The following is a 20,961-nucleotide window of genomic DNA, read 5'->3' as shown; positions in this document are numbered from 1 at the left end:
CTTCCTGGCAGCGCACCCCCAAGCACTGCCAGCATCTGGGATCCCCCGCAGACTCCTCGGTCCTGCCCAGCCGCCTGGCCCCCCGAACCTTGGCTCTGGCTCAGGTCCTTTGGGTCCACCACCTGCGGAGCCGTCCAGCATTCCTGCTGATCAGGCCTTCAGCCTTGGGGATTGCGCGCAACTCCCCACAAGGAGGTCGCAGAGGCTCAGGGTAGTGAGGCCTCTGCTAGTCCCAGCCTACGCTTTTGGAAAGCCCTGGCCACTGAGGTCTTCCGTTGTTTTAGGCCTGGCCTTCATGGCTGGTGAGCAGGCCTTGCTCTACTACAGGCGTTGAGAGCAAAGCAGCGAGTTAGCTGGGAGGGAGAGGCTGACCCCTCCTGCTGCTCCATCTGGCTGACACCTCTGCAGCTGGGTGGTACAGTATGAGGACCTAGGAGTGGGGTGCAGGGCAGTGAGACAAAGCCACTTAATCAAAGCCTGAGCGGTGACCTGGGCCCCAGTAATGACCATCTCCCACTGTTCCAGAGTGTGGGCGCCTGAGGAGGGGATAGAAGACCTCCTTGGGGTCAGCACAGTGGAGGAAAACCACCCCTCAGGAACCCTGGACAGGATCAACAGTAATCGGTGAGGGTGGGGAAGGTGGATGGAGGACCCTAGGTTGGGGCCCATGTCACCTCTGCTAGGAGGGTGGCCCATGGGGCTAGAACAGGAGCTGGTTGACTCGGATCTCTCTTCTCCTCCAGTCTCCACTTCACTGGGGTGCCTGGTCCAATCTAGAATAGCATTGGAGGGGCCTTGACCTTCTGTCCCATTCTCCGAAACCGAAACCTTCGCTACTGAGGCCTTTTGTATTCATACTCTCCAGCCTTTGTTTTTCATCATCCTGGAAGGCCCTCCTTTCCTTCTCTGGCTGGTAAGTCCCACTTTCAGCTCAAATCTCTTCTGTTCTTTGTGGGTTCTTCCTTGACCCCCGTCTTCTACACCCTCCATCTGCTTCCACAGCCTCCATTATTTCACCTTTCACACCGGTTCGGTCACATATAGTTGCTTATACATTGGTCTCTCCAGTTCAATAATAGCTTCACGCGGTGAAGGACTGACTGAATCTTATGTATCTTTATGGACCACTGATTACATAGCTTGCTTTATAGTAAAGACACTATGAAGGAACGAGAGAAAGAGGAAGGAATTGGGTAGGCACAGTTCAAATGGAAACAGAGACCAAAAGAAAAGCAGGCCAAATGTGGATCCTGTTAGAAAGCTCTAACTTTTGCTTCTTACATATACAGAGACTCTACTCCCTAGGCCCTGTCCAGGCCTCTCTGACCCAGTGCAGAGGGCTGGGCACCATTGCTTTCCTAAGAACACTCGGACCTTCACATCTTGTTCCTAACCTGACTCCAAGGCCCATCCTCACTCTGACCCTGGCTTTAGTTAGTCTCTGAGCTTGGTTTAGTTTATATGTACCTGTTCCCTAACCACCCTCTTCCACCTCCACCTCCCATACTTCCTATGCTGGCCCTCCTCCTTTCTCCACCCAGGGCTCAGGAGGGTCTGATTCCACATGAAGGGGTGCTAGCCACCCATTCCACATAAGACAGGCGCACAGAAGGTGATGCCCTGGCCCAGTGGTCGGCAAACTGTGGCTCGCGAGCCACATGCGGCTCTTTGGCCCCTTGAGTGTGGCCATGAAGTTTCAATCTCACTGTACGTGCATGCCCGCACGTGGTATTTTGTGGAAGAGCCACACTCAAGGGGCCGCAGTTTGCTGACCACTGCCCTGGCCTAAGGCTGGGGGCAAGGATGGTGGTGGCTGTTTGCTCCCAGGTTGAGATGACTTCAAGCTCAGGAGCAGGACAGGGACATGGTTTCCCAAACGGATCCACATCACCTCCGAGTGAGTCCAAGTTACCAGCTTCAATTTCCACCCTCTCTAGGGGCTTCTGAGTAGCAAGACCCTGGGAGGAGATAGGAACCTTGAGGCAGCCTGTCCGAGTGCATTTGCTCCTCCTCAGACAGGCCGGGGTGGGTGGGTGGGTGGGTGAGTGGGGGTTGTAAGTGGGGAGGGGCAGGGAATGAGAATTTCCAAGCTTCCCCTGGGTGCTCACCCATGAGGAGCAGTCCCAGAAGGCCTTTGCAGACCATTCTCACAGACAGACAGAAACACAGACAGCTCAGAGTGACAGTATTGTTTCTGGGAAATTTGGAAGTCAAAACCCCTACATTTTTTCACAAGAAAAGGGAACAGATTTTGGCATCTTTGCTCCAGAAACAGGAACTGACCAAGACGGTGACCTCTGATAATCACTTCCTCATCTGCGTGTTCAGAAGGGGGTGGGTTCCCTCAGCCCTTCTATTTTTCTCCCCCCTGTTCTGTGGGCAGCAGCCCCAGGGTTTTATGGAATAGGAGGGGAGAGAAGGGAAGGGAAAGGAAAGGGAGAAAGGCAGAACAGAGCAGAGAGTGGGGAGATATTTTTGAAGTGGTGTGTCCTTGAGGATTGAGGAGGCCAGGAGCCTGATGGGGATGGGGCCAGGGCCAGAAGGCGTCTAATAGGTGCTCAGAGTTATTTTCATCTCCTCCTGGGAAGAATATCTATATTGCCTGTCTCTTAGAGCTGATGGTTCCTTGGATCTGTGTCTTATAGCAAACAGCCTTAGCTGTATCATCTCCTCTGCATTTACTGAGCACCTACTACATGTCAAACACGTTGCTGGGTGCTGGGTGAATAAGAGACAGATCTTTCCCTTGCAAAGAGAATAGAAGGAACGGGCTTTCAAAAAAGAGAGCATTAATGTAGCGAAGCTGACAGGTAGGGGGGAGAGGTTACATCAGGTTGGAGTGGAGTACGAAAGACCTTATGAAGAAGGTGCCGTTTGAAGTGGACCTTGAAAGGCAGGTTGGGTATTAGCCAGGTGGAGGTGGGGAAGGAGGACCTCCCAGGGCAAAGGTGCCGGGGAGGGAACGTGCACACACATCTAGGGCACTGAGACTGTGGAGTGCACGTGGGTACAGAGGAGTAATGGGAGAAACGGCTGGGGCTGGAGGGTGGGGCCCACTTTGTAGAGGGCATGTGTGCCCGACCGAGGTATGTGGGATTGCTCAGAGGGCCACGAGGAGGCCTTGACCGGCAATGGCATGACAAACCCAGCACCCGGTGCTGCCTGCAGCTCAGAGAATGGAGTGAGGCAATGGGGAGGACTGGGGAGAAAGGGGGAAGCAGCCAGACCATTAAAGTGTTTTACGTTCCCAGCCCCTCCTATGTGCAGCTGACTTGAAATTGGTCCCACTGAGTAGTGCTTTGTTGGTCAAGGGTTTTTTGCTGCAAAAGGCTGGGCCTCGGTTCTCCTATGGGAGCAAAGTGAAGGTGGTATCTGTGTTCTTGTGTCAAATGAGCAGAGTCGCAGTCACTGTGGGCAGCAGCCTTCCTCTTTCTGGACAGGCTAATGGGGGGGCGCCTGTGATTGCAGAGGGAAGGTGCATGGGACAGATCACAGGTTTGGGCTCTGAAAAGGGTGAGACCTTGCCCTAGCCCCATGGGGGACAGAGAGAGAGTCTCCTGAGGCAGGTGGGGTGGGGAGGGGTTGGGGGCGAGGTACCAGGGGCCAGAGGGGTACTAGGCAGAGGTCTCTGGTTCACAAGGTCCCTGAATAGACCCAGCTGGACCCTCCTCTGGCTCTGTGTGTGCTTCTCACATGGGACAGGAAGAAACTTTCTCAGCAATAGGCAGAGGGAGAATTGTATTGGTTGCTATTTAAAAAAAACAAAACAAAAAACTTTATTTATCTTTCTAGATGGTAAGCTTCTAGAGACAGAGGTGGTATTTCCCACAGGTCCTAATAGTCACGAGGCAGAAGGGAAGGATCAGGGTCAGATGCCACATTGTGAGAAGGGGACGTCTTAGAGGTGACAGCAATGGCTGAGTACAGTTTTATTACACACCCCCCTGCCAACCCTTCTGTGACTTTTATGGGTGTGACTGGAATCCCATTTCCTGTGGAGTCTTTACTGGTGGGCCGGCTTCTCTGTACTTCTCTCCTTTCTCTGGCTCCCCCCACCTCCTACTTCTCCCATGGGGCAGGTTAGCGTTTCATCAATTCACTATATATATATACTGAGTATTTTCATTCGCCAGGTTCTTTGCTAGGCCTGGGAATACAATGGTGAGCAATGCTGATGATGGAAATAAATAAACAAATGAATCCCCAGCCCTTACAAGGAGATCTCTCCAAGGCCTGATGGGGTCTGAGATGAAACGTGGCTGGAAGAGGCAGAATCGTCCTTGCTAGTTATGATTTTGTGGCACCATCTGCTGGCCACATGTAGACACATAGATATCATATCAATGTACACACAGAGAAATTGACTATTAAAATGGAGACAGAGCTATGCACACACAATGAAATATACACATGTTTACAAATAGGCACACACATATGGAAACACAGATACGATCATGTGTTGACATTCAGGATCTAGCACAGTACCTCACTCTTGGTAAGAGTGCAATGAATAGCTGGTAGTCTACAAAATAAAATGCACATTCTGTAGGTCAGCTCTCTTTTAGGCGTATTTTTCACCACCCTTTTTAGCCAGTTAGCTAAGAATTCTCCATGGTCACTTGTCTCTGCCTACGTTCCTTCCCCCATGCTATTAATTCTTTAAGACCAAGTTCAAATGCCACCTTCTCCCTTCTCTCTCCAGCGAAGGTAATGAAATCCTCTTCTGAACTTTTATAACTTGATGATATTTACCATTTTACTTACTGCATTTTAGCTATTTGGGGACATGTGTTTCTCCCTTTCAAGTCTGTAAGCTCCTCAGGAGTAGGTTTTGGCTTGATTCATGTTTGTGTTCCCCCATAGAGCCTGGCACATTGCCTTGAACAAAGTTGGGGCTTAGTGTTTGCTGAATGAATGGATAAATGACAGTCATGGACACAGAGGAAAACAAAGATAATGTGCAGAAAATGGATGTCTATTTACACAAATTTCTCTGTCTCTGAAAACATGATGCACATTCATATGCACGCACCGAAACACACATATCTATGCTTATATTTGATTAGACATGCCCTTAAATTAAGCCCTTTATTATTTCTGCTGTCTTCATTCTAATCCAGGTCCTCAGCACACTTAACCCATCTCTATTTCTAGTTCTTGCCTTTCCACTTTCCATTGCCTCAGGCTGCACTTATCTCAGACACCTCCATGATGATATTCCCTAGCTCAAGAACTCCAGCAGTTCTGGCTGCCTTGCATGATAATGTCTGGAAAAAGCTAACATCCTTTCTTTCCCGCTTTCCCTGTAGGGAAAGGAATTACAGTGATAACGAGTGAGAAGTAAGTGGAAGTGGTCTCTGGGAAACTTTGTCCTTGCCTGTGAAAAGAGACCCCTGTGGCTAGTGCACCTCATTCTCCTTCCTAATTGCCTCGATGTGGTTGCAAAGGATCTGCAGCAGCCATGTTGCAACCCTGAGGGGAAGACCAGGCTGTTGGCTCCTGACCTCACCCAGCAGTTGAGCAAACGCTGCTGCTTCTAGATCCCTTGTTTCCATGAGAAAATAAACCTTTGTTTGTTTAAGGCTCAAGTCATGTTTTTTGTTATATTCATCTGGATCTAATCCAAACTTAGGATTTTTAAATATCCTCCTTCCTCCAATACCCACAGGATAAAGTCTAATTTCCTTAACGTGGTATTTAAAAAACTGAGCCTGAAGGATGAGAAAAAGCATAGGATGAGCAAGGGAAAGAGCTTTCCAGACAGAAGGGGCAGCATGTACAAAGGGCCTGCGACAGAGCAGTCAGGATCTGGTCTCATTCTACTCATCCATCCTCCATTCCCAGGGCTCCCAATATTCTTTTTATGACCAAGCCTTCATCATCTCTTGCCTGGACAATTTCAATAGCTTCCCACATTTTCTCCTTGCTCCCACTATAGACCTTCTTTAATCTATTCTTCTCACAGCAGCCAGAGATTCTTTAAAAAGTAAATAAAAATAAAAACAAATGCCCTTTTTAAAAATGCCTAAATCCCTCCAATGGCTTTTTATTATGCTTTGATTCAAAACCAAACTCCTCAATAAAACCTAAACTTCTGCAGGGTCAAGATCAGTGGTCCTCAACCCGTCTCACACTGGAATCACCTGGAATATTTTAAAAATGATCAAGTGGCTGAACTTTACTCTTAAAAAAATTTTTTTTTTTTATAAATTGATTTTTAGAGAGAGAGGGGAAGGGAGAGGGAGAGAGAGAAACACTGACACGAGAGTAAAACATTGATCAGCTGCCTCCTGCATGCACCCCAACCATGGACCAAACCCGCAACCTGGGCATGTGCTCTGACTGGGAAATTGAACTGGAGACCTTTCAGTGCACAGGATGACACCCAACCAGCTGAGCCACACCAGCCAGGAATGAGCTCCACTCTTTTAAAAAAATATATTTTATTGATTTTTTTACAGAGAGGAAGGGAGAGGGATAGAGTTAGAAACATCGATGAGAGACAAACATCGATCAGCTGCCTCCTACACACTCCCTACTGGGGTTGTGCCCGCAATCAAGGTACATGCCCTTGACCGGAATCGAACCTGGGACCCTTGAATCCGCAGGCTGATGCTCTATCCACTGAGCCAAGCTGGTTAGGGCCTGAGCTCCACTCTTAAGCATTCTGATTTAACTGGTCTGGGATGAGACCTGGGGCACTGATTTTTTAATAAGTTCCTGGAGTCGATGTGAAAGTATCGCCAGAGTTGAGGACCTCTGATTGAGACCTTGCCTGTTTTTCCATCCTCACAGAGCACCACCATGACTGTGGCTCACTGTGCTTTCATTGTATTGTCTTCTTTCAATTCTTCAAGTGTGCAAGCTCCTTTCTGCCTGAGGACCTTTGTAGATGCTATTTATTTTGTCTGGAAAGAGCTTCCCCTTGCTCATTCTATTTGTTTTCTTTCTTATCCTCAGGCTCCATTTAAATGTCTCCTGTTCAGAGAGGCCTCCCCTAACCACTTAATCTAAAATCGTCTTCCTTGTCATTTTCTTGTAATTTCCTTCTAAATACTTCTTGCCATTTAAAAATTATATATTTGCTTGTCCTTTTAAATCTTTATCTCTCTCAGTAGACTATAGACTGCAGAAGACCAGATTATGTCTTTTCTGGTGTGTGGTTCACCTCTTACATTGAGAGCCCAGCACAGTGCTTAGTACAAAATAGGTGTGTCAAGAACTGTGAAGGAGTTGAGATTTTACCCTACTTACAAGTTAACAAGTTATCTTGATACTGTTCCATGGATGCTGGCGGAAGACACAAGAGTCCTAGGTCCCCGACGAAGGACTTTATTACTCAAAGCAATAGAAATGGCCAGAGTCTCAGCATTTGCACTGGTTCCTCAGGTCCCAATTCTCATGGTGCGATGGGAAGAGGTCCAGGTGACACAAGCACATGCAGTGGCTGCATTACAGAAGAGGAACCCTGAGTTTAGGGAACCAGAATCATTTACAATGAAGCCTACTTGACCTTCGCCCTGCAGGGAGACCTTATCTTTATAACCTGCACTTTGCTCCAGAGTAAGACACTATCTCTATCTTTCAAGGCTGTTCACTATACCAACATTCTTGAGAAGATAGTCAGAAACAAAGACAGTTAGTGCCTTGGCTTGCAAGACCTGCAAAAATGGAAGAGACACATGGAGAATTCTTCGATGACTCAAGCTCTCTGCTTGGAGGCACTGTATAGACCAGGGGTAGGCAAACTTTTTGACTCGAGGGCCACAATGGGTTCTTAAACTGGACCGGAGGGCCGGAACAAAAGCATGGATGGAGTGTTTGTGTGAACTAATATAAATTCAAAGTAAACATCATTACATAAAAGGGTACAGGTCTTTTTTTTTTTTTTTTAGTTTTATTCATTTCAAACGGGCCAGATCCGGCCCGCGGGCCGAAGTTTGCCCACGGCTGGTATAGACCCAGTACAGGGAAGGGGCAACCCAAACATAGCCTAGAGATTTCATTTATTTGAGATGTTAGAGATTAGAGGTCAGGAATTTGTGTGACACAGTAATGGAGAGGAGGGAGGTATGCAGAGAAAGAGCTCCAGCAATTTGCATGGGTTCTTTTGAGTTTTTATTAAACTAGAGGCCCAGTGCACAAAATTCATGGACAGGTAGGGTCCTTAGGCCTGGCTGGTAATCAGGGCCAATTGGGGCCTTCCGGCTGCTGGCCGGGGCCTTCCTTCCCCAGCTGCCAGCTGCCAGCTGGGGTCTTCCTTCATTTTGCACCACCCTCTGGTGGTCAGTGCACATCATTGCGAGCGATTGAATTCCTGGTCTCCCGGTCAAACTCCCGAGGGGTCACTTTGCATATTAGCCTTTTATATAGAGAGATACTAAGCTGTTCAGGTGTGGGGTAAGATTCTACTAAGCCACGCAAATTGCAACTACTGGAAGAACAACTGCCAGGATGCTGCAAGCTGAACAATTTCCAGAGTTCACACCAGGTAGGGAGACATTGGTGTTCCAACTAGCTAGACTGGAGAGTGGAGAGATAGTGCTAAGTATCTATGGCATCAAATAGATTTAGTAGTAAGGTAACACTGGCCCTAGGGTTAATGTTCTCTGGACAAGGGTTTATCAACTTTGGTATGATCAATACTTTGGGGAAGGACAACTCTTTGTTTTGGGGGCTTTCCTGTACATTGCAGGTTACTGAGCAGCATTCCTGGCCTCTAACCACCAGATGCAAGTAGCACCCTTCTGGTTGTGGCAACCAAATATATTTTCAGGTTGAATATCCCGGAGGTGAAGGTAAGGGGAAAATTTTACCCAACCTACCCTACCCTAACAAAGCACAAAAACAAGCCTTGAAAGCATTTAGCTTATCTGTAAGTGACTCAGCTCTCTGACCCTCCCCCCTCATCTCAACGCTCTTCAGAGAATGACACAAAATTCAGACATTCAACAATGTAATAGTCACGATGTCCAGCAGAATCCAAGGAAACATTACTAGGCATACTAAGAAGCAGGAAAACATGACTCATAAGCAGGAGAAAATCAATTATGAGAACAACATCCATAAATGGCAGAGATGATTGAATTAGCATACAAAGACTTTAAAGAAGCTGTTATAAAGATGTTCAGGGATTTAAAGGAAAACATGAATAGAATGAGAAGAGAAATCTAAAAATGAACTGGAATTTGTGTGACACAGTAATGGAGAGGAGGAAGGTATGCTGAGAAAGAGTGCCAGCAATTTGCATGGGTTCCTTTTGAGTTTTTATTAAACTAGAGGCTTAATAGTTCTCTTTTTGAGAACTGAAAAATACAATATCTAGAGTGAAAACTTCACTGAATGAGCTCAATAGCACATTGATTAGATACTGCAGAAGAAAATATCTATGAATGTGCAAATGTAGTAACTATCCATACTGCAGCTCCTAGAAACTCAGTGACCTGTGGGATAATATCAGCAGTCTAATAAACATGTGATTAGAGTTCCAGAAAGAGAAAGAAGAGTGAATGTGGCAGAAATATATTGGAAAATAATGTCTGAAAATTTTAAAATTTGATAGGAGCTATAAACTTAAATGTCCAAGAATCTCAACAAACCCCAAGCTGGATAAACACAAAGAAAACCACACCAAGATACATTATATCAAATTGATACAATCGAAAAATGAAGAGAAAAACTGCAAAAGCAGCCAGAAGAAAAAGACACATCATATACAGAAAACAAAGAATGAACACTGACTTCTCCAAAACAATGAAAGCCAGAAGATAGGAGAATGTTATCTTTTAAAGTTCTGTAAGAAAAAAAGATGTCAACCTAGAATTCTATACCCAGCAAAACAAAACAAAACAAAAAACACACCAACAAAACAAAACAAAACAAACCTTCAAAATGAAAGTGAAATAGAGGAATTTTCAAAAAAACAAAAGTTGAGCCCTGGCCAGTTTTGCTCAGTGGATAGAGTGTCGACTTATGGACTGAAGGGTCCCAAGTTCAATTCCAATCAAGGGCACATGCCTGAGTTGTGGGCTCGATCCCCAGTTGGAGGCATGTAGGAGGCAGCCGATCAGTGATTCTCTCTCATTATTGATGTTTCTCTCTCTCTCTCTCTCCCTCTCCCTTCCTCTCTGAAATCAATAAAAATATTAAAAACACACAGACAAATAAACAAAAAACAACAACAACAAAAGCTGAGAGAACTCAATACTGGCAAAATGCATTACATGAAATGTTAAAGAAAATCCTTCAAGTTGAAGGGAAATTATACCAGATGAAAACTTTAATCAACACAAAGGGATGAATAACTAAAGCTGACAAAATAAAAGATAAAAAACCTGAATAGCTTTATATCTGGTAAAGAAATTGCATTTATAATTTAAAGCCTTCCCACAAAGAGACCCTAAACACCAGGCTTCTCTGGTGAACAGTCAAAAAAATAATACCAATGTGTCACAAACTTTTTCAGAAAATAGAGGAGAAAATACTTACCCACTCATTTTACAAGATTAAAGGAAGTGGTTGGCAAATAATTTAGACTGTTTTAGGCTGCTGCTGGAGCTGCTCTTCCTTCTCTCCTTCTTTCTCCCCCTTCTTTTCCTTCTCCCTCTTTTCCTCCTTCATAACCCTTTACGATTGTAAAAGCCATTCTTAGCTTGCAGGCCAGACAAAAACTGGCCAAGGGCCATATTTTTTCTGTGTGCCATAGGTTGCCACCCCCAGGGCTAAAGCATTAGTAAGCTATGCAGATCTTACTAAGGGTTTTTTGTGAGGTGGTAGTGAAGAGTCTTATATCTCATACCAAACAGCAATAACCTAGTAAATACTTCCATCAGGCATTTAATTTTCAGATCTTTGGTATTTTTCAAGTAGATTTTTGTTATTAATTACTAGTTTAACTTCATTTTGGTTAGAGAACATACTTTGTATAATCTCAAGCCTATTTATTTTATAGCTTAACTAGAGGCCTGGTGCACGACATTCGTGCACTTGGGTGGGGGCAGGGGTCCCTCAGCCCAGCTTGCGCCCTCTCGCAGGCCAGGAGCCCTCGGGGAATGTCCCCGAGGTGCAAGGTGCCACATTGCACAGGCAGGACCCACTACCTAAGCCACAGTCGGACATCCTCAGCGCTGCGGTGGAGGTGGGCCGCTGCCCTTGCCAGCCATCAGCCCGGCTTGTGGCTGAGCGGAGTTCCCCCTGTGGGAGCATACTGACCACCAGGGGGCAGCTCCTGCGTTAAGCATCTGCCCCCTGGTGGTCAGTGCGCATCATAGCAACTGCTTGACTGGTCATTCTGGTTGTTCCAATCGTTTAGTCCTAATGGTCACTTAGACTTTTATATATATAGATGTTTATAGCCTCTAATTTTAATTGTGGACTTATCTATTTCTTCCTTCAGTTCTATCAGTTTTACTCTGATTTATTTTATTTATTTGTGTTAATAACTTAAAGTTCTTTCCACTTATCTAACCTATGTATTTACTATAACTGTCTCCTGTGAAGGCTGATGCTACACACCTGTGATAAGAACTGGAGGACACGTGGGTGGGATATTGTGGGCCTCTTGAGAGAAATGGTGAAGAAACATTTGGGACAACGCTCAGGACCTAATTAAATGAAGAAGGTGAGGGACACGATTGTGGACAATCTCTCTTGGTCCTGACTGCTGGGGGCGGGGGGGAGGTGGTGGGGGGAGGAGGAGGTATCTTGAGGTTGGGAAGGATTGAAATTCAAGCTTGCTCCTCCAGGATGCTGTCAGGTGGCATTAGTGGGTTGCAGTCTGTGTCCTTCAACCTTGCCATAGGGGAACAGTTTAAAGTTCATGAAAAGGAGGAGCTCTGGTAAAATGGAAGAAATCGGGCCACATATTGGAAAATTAATGCAAAAAGCTGTATGTGCTGGGGGACAGTTTTTCCCACTGTGGTGAGAACTATAGCATTAGAAGCAGTGCTGACTTGGGCCACCTGGGCCAGCCGAGTGGTATTGTCAGAGAGAGGGAAGTCTTTCATTATTTGGGAGCTGTCTGGGATGCTGCCTGTCCACTGGGGAGCATGATTCTGATGGAAGATGCTCTGAGATGCTCCCATGTCCTTAGGGAAACATTCATTTCCTGTTTCATAAGCTTGGTCTAAATTTTGGACTTTTAAAAAGTCTGGGTTGTGAGCCCTGGCCGCTTTGGCTCAGTGGATAGAGTGTGGGCCTGTGGACTGAAGGGTCCCAGGTTCGATTACGGTCAAGGGCACATGCCCAGGTTGTGGGCTCAATCCCCAGTAGGGGGCGTGCAGGAGGCAGCTGAGCAATGATTCTTTCTCATCATTATGTTGTTTCTATCTCTCCCTCTCCCTTCCTTTCTGAAATCAACTATATATATATAGTCTGGGTCCAGTTGAATGTGAGCCCAGGGATGTTTGGTATCAAGGGACGGACAGAGGAAAGGAAGAGGGTAAGTGTTGAGTGCGCTCATTGGTCAGTGAGAGGACATAGAAACAAGTCCTGTACCTGCAAACAACCTCACCAGCACCCACTGTCTAGAATGAGTCAACCCAGTTTCACACAAAAATGGCAGCATCTGTGCTCATGTGATGGCGAGTGAGTGCTGATTAAAACTGCCTCCCTCCATCCTACTTCTGTACAAGTTTTAGTCCAAGTCCCGAGTGAAATCTCAGATAGAAGTTTTCATAGGGAAGCCATTGAAACAAAGCTTTATTTGCACCCCCCCCCCCCTCCGCCCCCCTTCCTCAGCTAGTTGCTTCCCAGCATGAAAGGTTAAGTTCAAAGTTAGGAGGAAGGGGGCTGAGCCCAGCCTGAGGCACACAGGGCTGAGGGGCCACGATGCACAGACCTGAGAGTTGATGGAGGGATCCACAGATTGACCCAGGAGCAGTCCAGCACAGGGCCTACACCACCTTCACTTTCTAGCCTCCTCTTGCTCCTCTCCTGAGGCAGTGGGGGAAGCTGGACCCGATGGGGTTACTTTCTGTGTGGCTGGGGCCGGGCCTCAAGCTGAGGGATGGCTGCTAGCTGCAGGCCCCTTAGGCAATGAAAGCTAGAACTGGGGCAGGATGCAAGCTTCCTCTCAGTGTATTTTTCCCTTTGGCCACCAGATGGCAACACCTCCCTTCAAACAGAACCAAAGTCAATCCTCCCGCCCCCCCCCCCCCCCCCAAAGTTACTTATTCTGAGGACATTCAGCTGCCCTGCAGGATTTGGGGAAGGGTTTGATCACCCCGATTTTCATGCAGCTATGTGTTCACTTAACATTTATTGAAAGCTTACTATGTGCCCAGCCCTGGGCTCTGTGTTGGGGCGGAGTAAAGGGAGGGGTATAAACAGTGAGCAAGATTCAAGATCCTCCTACAAGGCTACACCTTCCACGGCTCTTACAGACTAGTAAGGGAGACAAGAATTAGGCAAATAATTATAAAACAATTGAACTCATTTATAAAACAATGAACTCATTTCAATTGTGGTAAGTGTTATAAATGATAAATGTAAAGTGCTGTTGAGACCATATTAAGAAGAAGAATTCGATCTCATCTGGGCTGTCAGGGATGGCTGCTTTGTTAATAAACCATCACATATCCTAACAACCCCCACTCCTTCACATACCCTGTTACACCTTCCATCACACACCTCATTATATTCCCATTGTATAGCTGACGGGCCCCCCAACATCCATCACACTCCCCATCACACAGAGGCCACTGGGGACCTTAATTACAGGCCTTATTCCACCCCCTACACCTCCCTCACATAACCATTAACAAGTCCCTTTGCAATTCTTTCCCAGTCTCCTACCCAATCCTTGTAAATCCTATCACTCACCCCTTTAGAATATCTCATCACAACTCTCAAAGGACCCCAGTTGTATTCATCCTTGCATTCCCAAAGCCTCCCACAGTACCCGACAAGTAATACATTCTTAAAAATATTTGGCAAACCAACGACCAGACCACTCAATACCCCGCATCACATACTCTATCATGGGCCTGTCATGGCTCCCATCACGGAGCCAGGGTTACAGCCCCAGACTGGAAAGGCTCAGGCCTCTGCTACCTTTTTTTTTTTTTTTTAACCAAAGGGCTGAGAAGGAAGTTGCTCTCCTCTGGATGCTCCCCTTCCCACCATCAAGCCCCATCAGCCCAGACAGGCCCCCTCCCTTCCTCTACAAGCGAGGCTCTGCTGGGGCACAGGCCACAGTCTTGCGATCTGACTTGGTGCAAGTCACCCACACCCATGGGTGGTCACTCTTTTACCTCCTGTTCAGAGTGCACCAGGCTTTTAACTACAGGCCTGTCAGCTGGGCCCCTAGGAAGCCCTTAGGGGCTTCCCCTCTCTCCTCTGAAGGGCCAGAGATCACAAAAGGGACTTCAGGGCTGGGAGGGACCTCAGGGAATCATGGAGATCAGCACCGTCCTCTTCCTCTTCTCCCTCTCCTTTCCCTGCCTCCTCCTCTCATCTAGTTCTTGCGTAGCAGGCAAGAACTGAAGAAACATAAAGACCATGTAACGAGCCCTAGCTGGTTTGGCTCAGTGGACAGAGCGCTGGCCTTCGGACTGAAGGATCAAGGGCACGTGTCTGGGTTGCAGGCTTGATCCCCAGTAGCGGGGGAGGGGTGCAGGAGGCAGCCAATCAATGATTCTCTCATCAATGATTTCTCTCTCTCTCTCTCTCTCTCTCTCTCCCTCTCTGAAATTTAAAAAAAAAAAAAAAGACCATGTAATGAGTGAGGGAACCAAGGCGCAGGGAGCTGTCAGGGCAGAGCCAGATCTCCCACGCTCCTCGCTCCGTGCAGTGTCCTTCCAGAGACCACCCCTTAAGCAGCCTCTCAGTGCACATTAGCCAAGAAATGCTACTTCCATTAGGAAGGCACGTCCAATGCAAACCACTCCAGAGATTGCATTTCAAAGATTGATAGACATGGCTTTTGCATTATCTGCTGTTTCAGATTAGCTATGCTGTGGCTTCATTCTTTAGGGCTGATATTGGGGGTGGGAAGAATGGAGAGAGGGGGTGGGGAGCCAATTTCGAGCCCCTCTCACAGGCCCCAGGCTCCAGCCTGTGAGACTAGGCCCGAGAAGGACGGGGTGATCCATCCTATATTTTCAGTCCGTCAGGAGATTTCATTGTTTAAACAAACATTTCAGCGAAGCCATCCAGCTGGGCAGTGATTTATGGCTCTGGCTGCAGTTTTTCCCCAACAAAGATAAACAATCCTACAACTGTTGGGACTAGGGCTGGGACTCCTGGTTCTAATAACTTGGAGCCGGCTGGACCACGCCAGCCATCGCCTGGTCTGGGGTTTGGTTAGGATCTGTTCACACTGGTCCTGCGGCTGAGCCACAAACCTTGGGGGACCGTGTTGTGTTTGGAAGCTCGAGCCATTGCCTCCAGGGCAGGAGAGAGTGGCAGGCAGGAGAGAAACAACTCAGCGTGAGGGCTCCGGGCCCATCTCCCTCCTCCAGGAGGGCAGTAGTGGTCTGCTTTCTGTGTGGTGGCTCTTTGGTGGTTTTGGTCAATAGCATCTATTTCTCCTTCTTTTGGTCAATTTCCTTCTGTGGAACGCTGCTCTCATATGCTCGTAGAATCCACTGGATCCTTGGCTCTCAGAGCGGACATGTGCTCAGAGCTGACCAATCAGAGCAATACGTTCCCATGGTTATGGTGATTGGCTCAGAGGTGGGCATCTAACCTATTGGGGAGACAGAGAAAGGCAACAAGATCTTTGCTGGGCCTGCTAAGAAGTAGGCAGTTGCCTTTTCCCTCTGAACTTGAATTTGGGATGAAGTGGGAGTACAATTGATCACTCCAGCTGTTACCACCATCTTGCCTCCACCAGGGACAGCCTGTCTGGCAATGGAGCCAGTCAATACACAGGGCGTGACGCTGAGGGCTGGCAAGAGAAACTGGCCCCTGGTGGCACCACAGCCCCTGAATCTATCCAACAGTTCCCTTTTTGTTGAAGGGTTGGGTATTCTTCCACTTGCAGCTGGAAAGTTATCCAATACCCACCATCGGACACAGCAGGGGAGACAGACCAGGAAGGCAGCTCCTGCAGCTCTGGCCCAGGTGTATGGATGTGATGGTTTAGCCAGAGAATAGTAACTTTCTCACAACCCCCTATCACTCTGGTTACGTGTGTCTGCAATTTATTTCCACATGAGCTTTATTCATATATTTTCCCTGAGATTTCTTGGTTTATGTAAGGCAGCTGGAGGTGCATGCTCAGGAAAAGAACAAACAAGGTGCTTGGAGTGTGCAAGGGAAGAGGCGCTCACATGGGATTGCTGGGGACCAGTGGAGACTTCATGGAGAGGGGTTGTTTGCAGTGAGTTTTGGAAGATGAGGAGAATTGGGATAGACTGAGATGGGCAGAAGGTGCTACAGGTAGAGGACATAGTGTGATGAAAGTTGGGGGGGGGGGGAGAATATTTGGGGAACATTGAAGAGTGGGGGATAAAAGACATTAGAGGAATCACCAGTGGGCAGAGTAGGTTGTTGTCATCTGGGTAGATGTCTCCAAAGAGAGGCTTGCTCTTAGTTCCAGCCAAAATGAGAAGCTGTTGAACACCTTGAGCAGGGAAGTGCCCTGAATGGAGTTACTCTTGAGGGACTTTAGATGAATGCAAGGAGAGACTGAGTGTGGAAAAGCCACTGAGGAGGTATTGGAGATAATACCTCCTCACAGGACAGGGAGGGAGCAAGGGGAGGAAAGGTAGAGAATGGAAACAGGAGTAGTTCTAGGTTTGATTCATTCATGCTTCAAGAAGTGTGATGTTTCTGGAGCCTAGCTGAAAGTTCAAAAGTCTTAAAAGAAAAAGTTGACATATTTAACTACATAAAAATTAAAAATGCCTACATGGCAAAAAAAAAAAAAAAATGCCACAAATAGAGTCAAAAGGCAAGGACAAACTAGGGAAAATATTTGCTACATAAATGACAAAGGGTTAATTTCCTAAACATATAAAGAGCCTTTATAGTTCAGAAAAAAATGAAAAAATGGGCAAAAGATATGAATAGACAGTTCACAGGAAAAAATACAATAGTCGTTAAGCATGAAAATATAATAATGATAACACAGAAATTTACTTTTATGCATTTAATTTTCACAGTAACTATGTGAGTAGTGTGTTATTATTATAACTATTTTACTGATGAGTAACCAAATGCATAGGTTAAGTAAATTACCCAAAGTTGCCCAATTAATAAAAAATTGGGTTAGGATTTGAACCCAAGTAATCAGAGACCAGAATTTGTCCTCTCATGCATTATACTACACCTCCTGCTCAACATCACCTATTCTAAAAAAAATTTCAAATTAAAACTACACCAAAACAGCATTCTTTATAGGCAAAAATAAGGAAGTTTGGTAGATACTGGCAAAACTGGGAGGAGAACAATTGTATTGCATATTGTTGGTGGAAGTGTAAACTAGAACAACCATTTTGGAGGCAACTTGGCAATAACCATAAAAATTTTAGCTACAGCCTGGCCTGTGTGGCTCAGTGATTGAGCATTGACCATGAATCAGGAGGTCATGGTTCAATTCCCTGTCAGGGCACATGCCCAGCTTGTGGGCTTCCTCCCCAGTAGGGGGCGTGCAGGAGGCAGCCGATCAGTGATTCTCTCTCATCATTGATGTTTCTATCCCTCTCTCCTTTCACTTCCTCTCTCTGAAATCAATAAAAACATATTTAAAAAATGTTTTTAATACACATGTACTTTGGCCCAGAAATTCCATTTGTAGCATTTTTCCCCCTAACAGATATACAAAGGGAAACATACAGAGATATTTATTGCAGCATACTCATAATAGCAAAAGACTAGAAACCAGCTAAATGTCCACCAACAGGAGAGTTGGTGTATGGATTATGTCACATCCATAAACATAAGAAGAAGAAGGGCAATCTACGCCTATGTTATGGAACAATCTCTAAGATATATTATTAAATGAAAAAGGCAAGGAGGGGAACACTGTGCTACCATATGCCCATCTCCATATATACTGGCCAGGAAGCAGTGTCTGTCCCTGGCAAAGATAGCAGGGTGCCTGGGTTAGGGATGAAAGGGTGCAAGCTTTTTCACTATATATGCTTCGGTATCATTGAAAAACATTTAAAAAACCTGATCAGGGATTCACTTTTCAAAAGTGGAAATTTACAATAAAACAAAATATAGCATTACTCGGAACAACAATCACAAAGAAAGGTGTGCTTTCCATTATTCACCCAAGGTGACCACTTGTCCCAGAAGGAAAGAGAAGTGGCTGTGCCCAGAGCTGAGGGCAGCGAGCCATGGCCTGGGTGTTTTCTGAGCTTTACCAGGGGAGAGATATCTTGCCAGGTAGTCATTATTTTTAAAAAACGATATAATTTTATGGATTTCAGAGAGGAAGGGAGAGGGAGAGAGGGATAGAAACATCAATGTTGAGAGAGAATCGTTGATCAGCTGCTTAGTGCACACCCCACACTGGGGATCCCGGGCATGTACCCTGGCTGGGAATCAAACTGTGACCTTCTGGTTCATAGGTCGATGCTCAACCGCTGAGCCATGCTGGTCAGGCCACGTGGTCATTATTTTAAGATAGGAAATGCATAAACTCATTTCCTTCCTTCCTTCCTTCCTTCCTTCCTCCTTCCTCCCTCCCTCCCTCCCTCCCTCCCTCCCTTCCTTCCTTCCTTCCTTCCTTCCTTCCTTCCTTCCTTCCTTCCTTCCTCCTTCCTCCCTCCCTCCCTCCCTCCCTCCCTCCCTTCCTTCCTTCCTTCCTTCCTTCCTTCCTTCCTTCCTTCCTTCCTTCCTTCCTTCCAGTGTTTCATATATCAGAATTTATCTCCTTTCCCCTTTAAAAAAATGCTCACTAAAGTTCCTTTTGAAAATTTCCAATCTGTTTCACATGAACTCCGGAGAAAAGAATTTTGCCTGGGCTTAGGCTGAATGGGATAGCCAGAGCTGGAGGTAGAGAGGCCCGGGGGCCAGGAGCCAGCAGCCCGCCTAAGCTGCTCTTCACTGGCCCCCGAAGCTGTGCCCTTCACAAGGATGCTCTCTCTTCAAGGCGGCCAGTTCGACAGTCTCTCTGCGGCTTATGGAGAGTCTGAAGGAGATTGAAGACATTGGAATGGGGCAAGAGACACGGATGAGGGGACTTTCAGGTGGGATGTGGGGACATTTGGGATATTCGAGAAAAAGGGAGAAGAAAGAGAAACCTTTCAAAAGCCAGAGTAGCCAAAACCTGGAAAGCAAGGATGGTACAAAAATGAGGCTTAGAGGGTGTGTTTTATAAGCCATACTGCAAAGAACATCTTCATGCCCTTGTTCAATTCTTTCTTTAGAATAAAATTTCAGAAGTTCAGTAGCTAGGTCAAAGGTTATGTACATGTACAATTTTGATACACATCACCAAATGGCAACCCAGGAAGATTTTACAAGGCTCCCCCTCCCCACTCACACTTTTGCCGGTTGTTTTAGAGATTTTGAGGCAGTGAGATGAGACATTCTTATTCTTCTCAGTGAGATCAGGGCCAAGATCTTGGCCAGAGTTTGGAATGAGGCCTCAGGGGTAAGACAAGGGCTCTAGGAGAGCAGGATCAAGGCGAGAAGGCTCCAGGAAAAACTAAGCAGCACTCAGGAACAAGTGAAACCTGGTGATGATTTCCCAAATTGTGTCCTTCCGATGGCTTGCTCTTTAGGACGATCTCCTTTACTCTGGAGCTGCTGTAATAAGGAATTCTGTTTTTAATTTTGGAAAGAGAAGTGGGTAGGCAATTCAATTTAACTAGAGAGACATTAATTTAGTGCCTATTATATGCCAATTACAGAGCATGCAGAAATGAGTAAGACTTGGGCCCTGATCCCTAGATGCTCCAGTCCAGTAATAGATGTAGACCTGCTAGTAAGTAACGACAAGGCAGTGTAATAGGGGGATGGTAGGAAGAAGAAAAGGCTGCCGATGTAACACCGAGGAAAGATGAACTGCTCTATGAGGCTGCGCAGGGCTGTCAGGAAAAGCTTGGCAGGGAGGCTAAGTGTGAGTCCAGGTTTTGAGGATGGGTGGGAGGAATTTGCAGGCCTGTTCTATCACAACGTAAGTTAAGGCCTGAAAAGCCTTATGTAGATGCCTGCCACCTAGAAAGGGGTCAGTCTGTGTTGTAATTGAGGTAGCGTTTGGGCCTCTTCCAGCTCGTGGTTGGTGAGATATATGTGGGATGGGAATAGTACTGACGGTTGAGGATCCAACTTTCTTTTCTTGAGAATTCAGATGTCCTGGGACATTGTGGGGCTGGGTGGATAGGGCGACAGCAAAGTATGGCTCTCATCCTTGTTGGCTACTGTGGACAGAAGAGTTACTGGTGGGCCCATCGGGAAGGACAGCCACAGGGTCCCTGGGTGCTGGTGATGGGCATTGCCCAGGTTCTGGGTGCCAGCGGTATCCCTCGCAGAAGCCCTTTGCTGGCATGTTCTTCGTCCCATCTGTGTGCACCCTTCAGGTCAGGGCCCCACCAGCCTCTCTGTTCACATTGCCTTCCCTCCGTCTGTCCTCTCCTCACGATTTCAGAGGAATCTTCAATGTTTGTTTTGGGGGAGCATAGAGGACAGGTGGAGAGAGGCCCTGCTCTCAGTCAAGATGTTTCTCTTAAATATCTTAGTCTTCACAGACATCAAAGCTTATATTTCCCTTTTTGTCCCCAACACATCCTTCCCTTGAGGCTGAAAGCATAAAACCGTCTTGTTGTTTGACTATGGCTTGGGTGGAGGGGTGGGAGGACAGAAGTGGGGAAAGAAATTGGCCATTATCTCAAAATGTTTCCTGCTGCAATATAGTTGTTGGCCTGGTAGGTGAACGTGCTACTTGCAAGTAATATCGTACTTGAGAACTACTTGGGGACCAAGCTTGGCAACCAAGATCTCTAAAGTGTCGTTCACAATATGAAAGTAAGGATCAAGCTGTGCAGGCTGTGCATGGCCTGG

This window comes from Myotis yumanensis, unplaced genomic scaffold, assembly GCF_028538775.1.
Source record: "Myotis yumanensis isolate MYYU_CA2020_CCGP unplaced genomic scaffold, mMyoYum1.0.hap1 SCAF_11, whole genome shotgun sequence".
NCBI classification, from domain to species: Eukaryota; Metazoa; Chordata; class Mammalia; order Chiroptera; family Vespertilionidae; genus Myotis; species Myotis yumanensis.
This window is presented reverse-complemented; position numbering follows the sequence as displayed.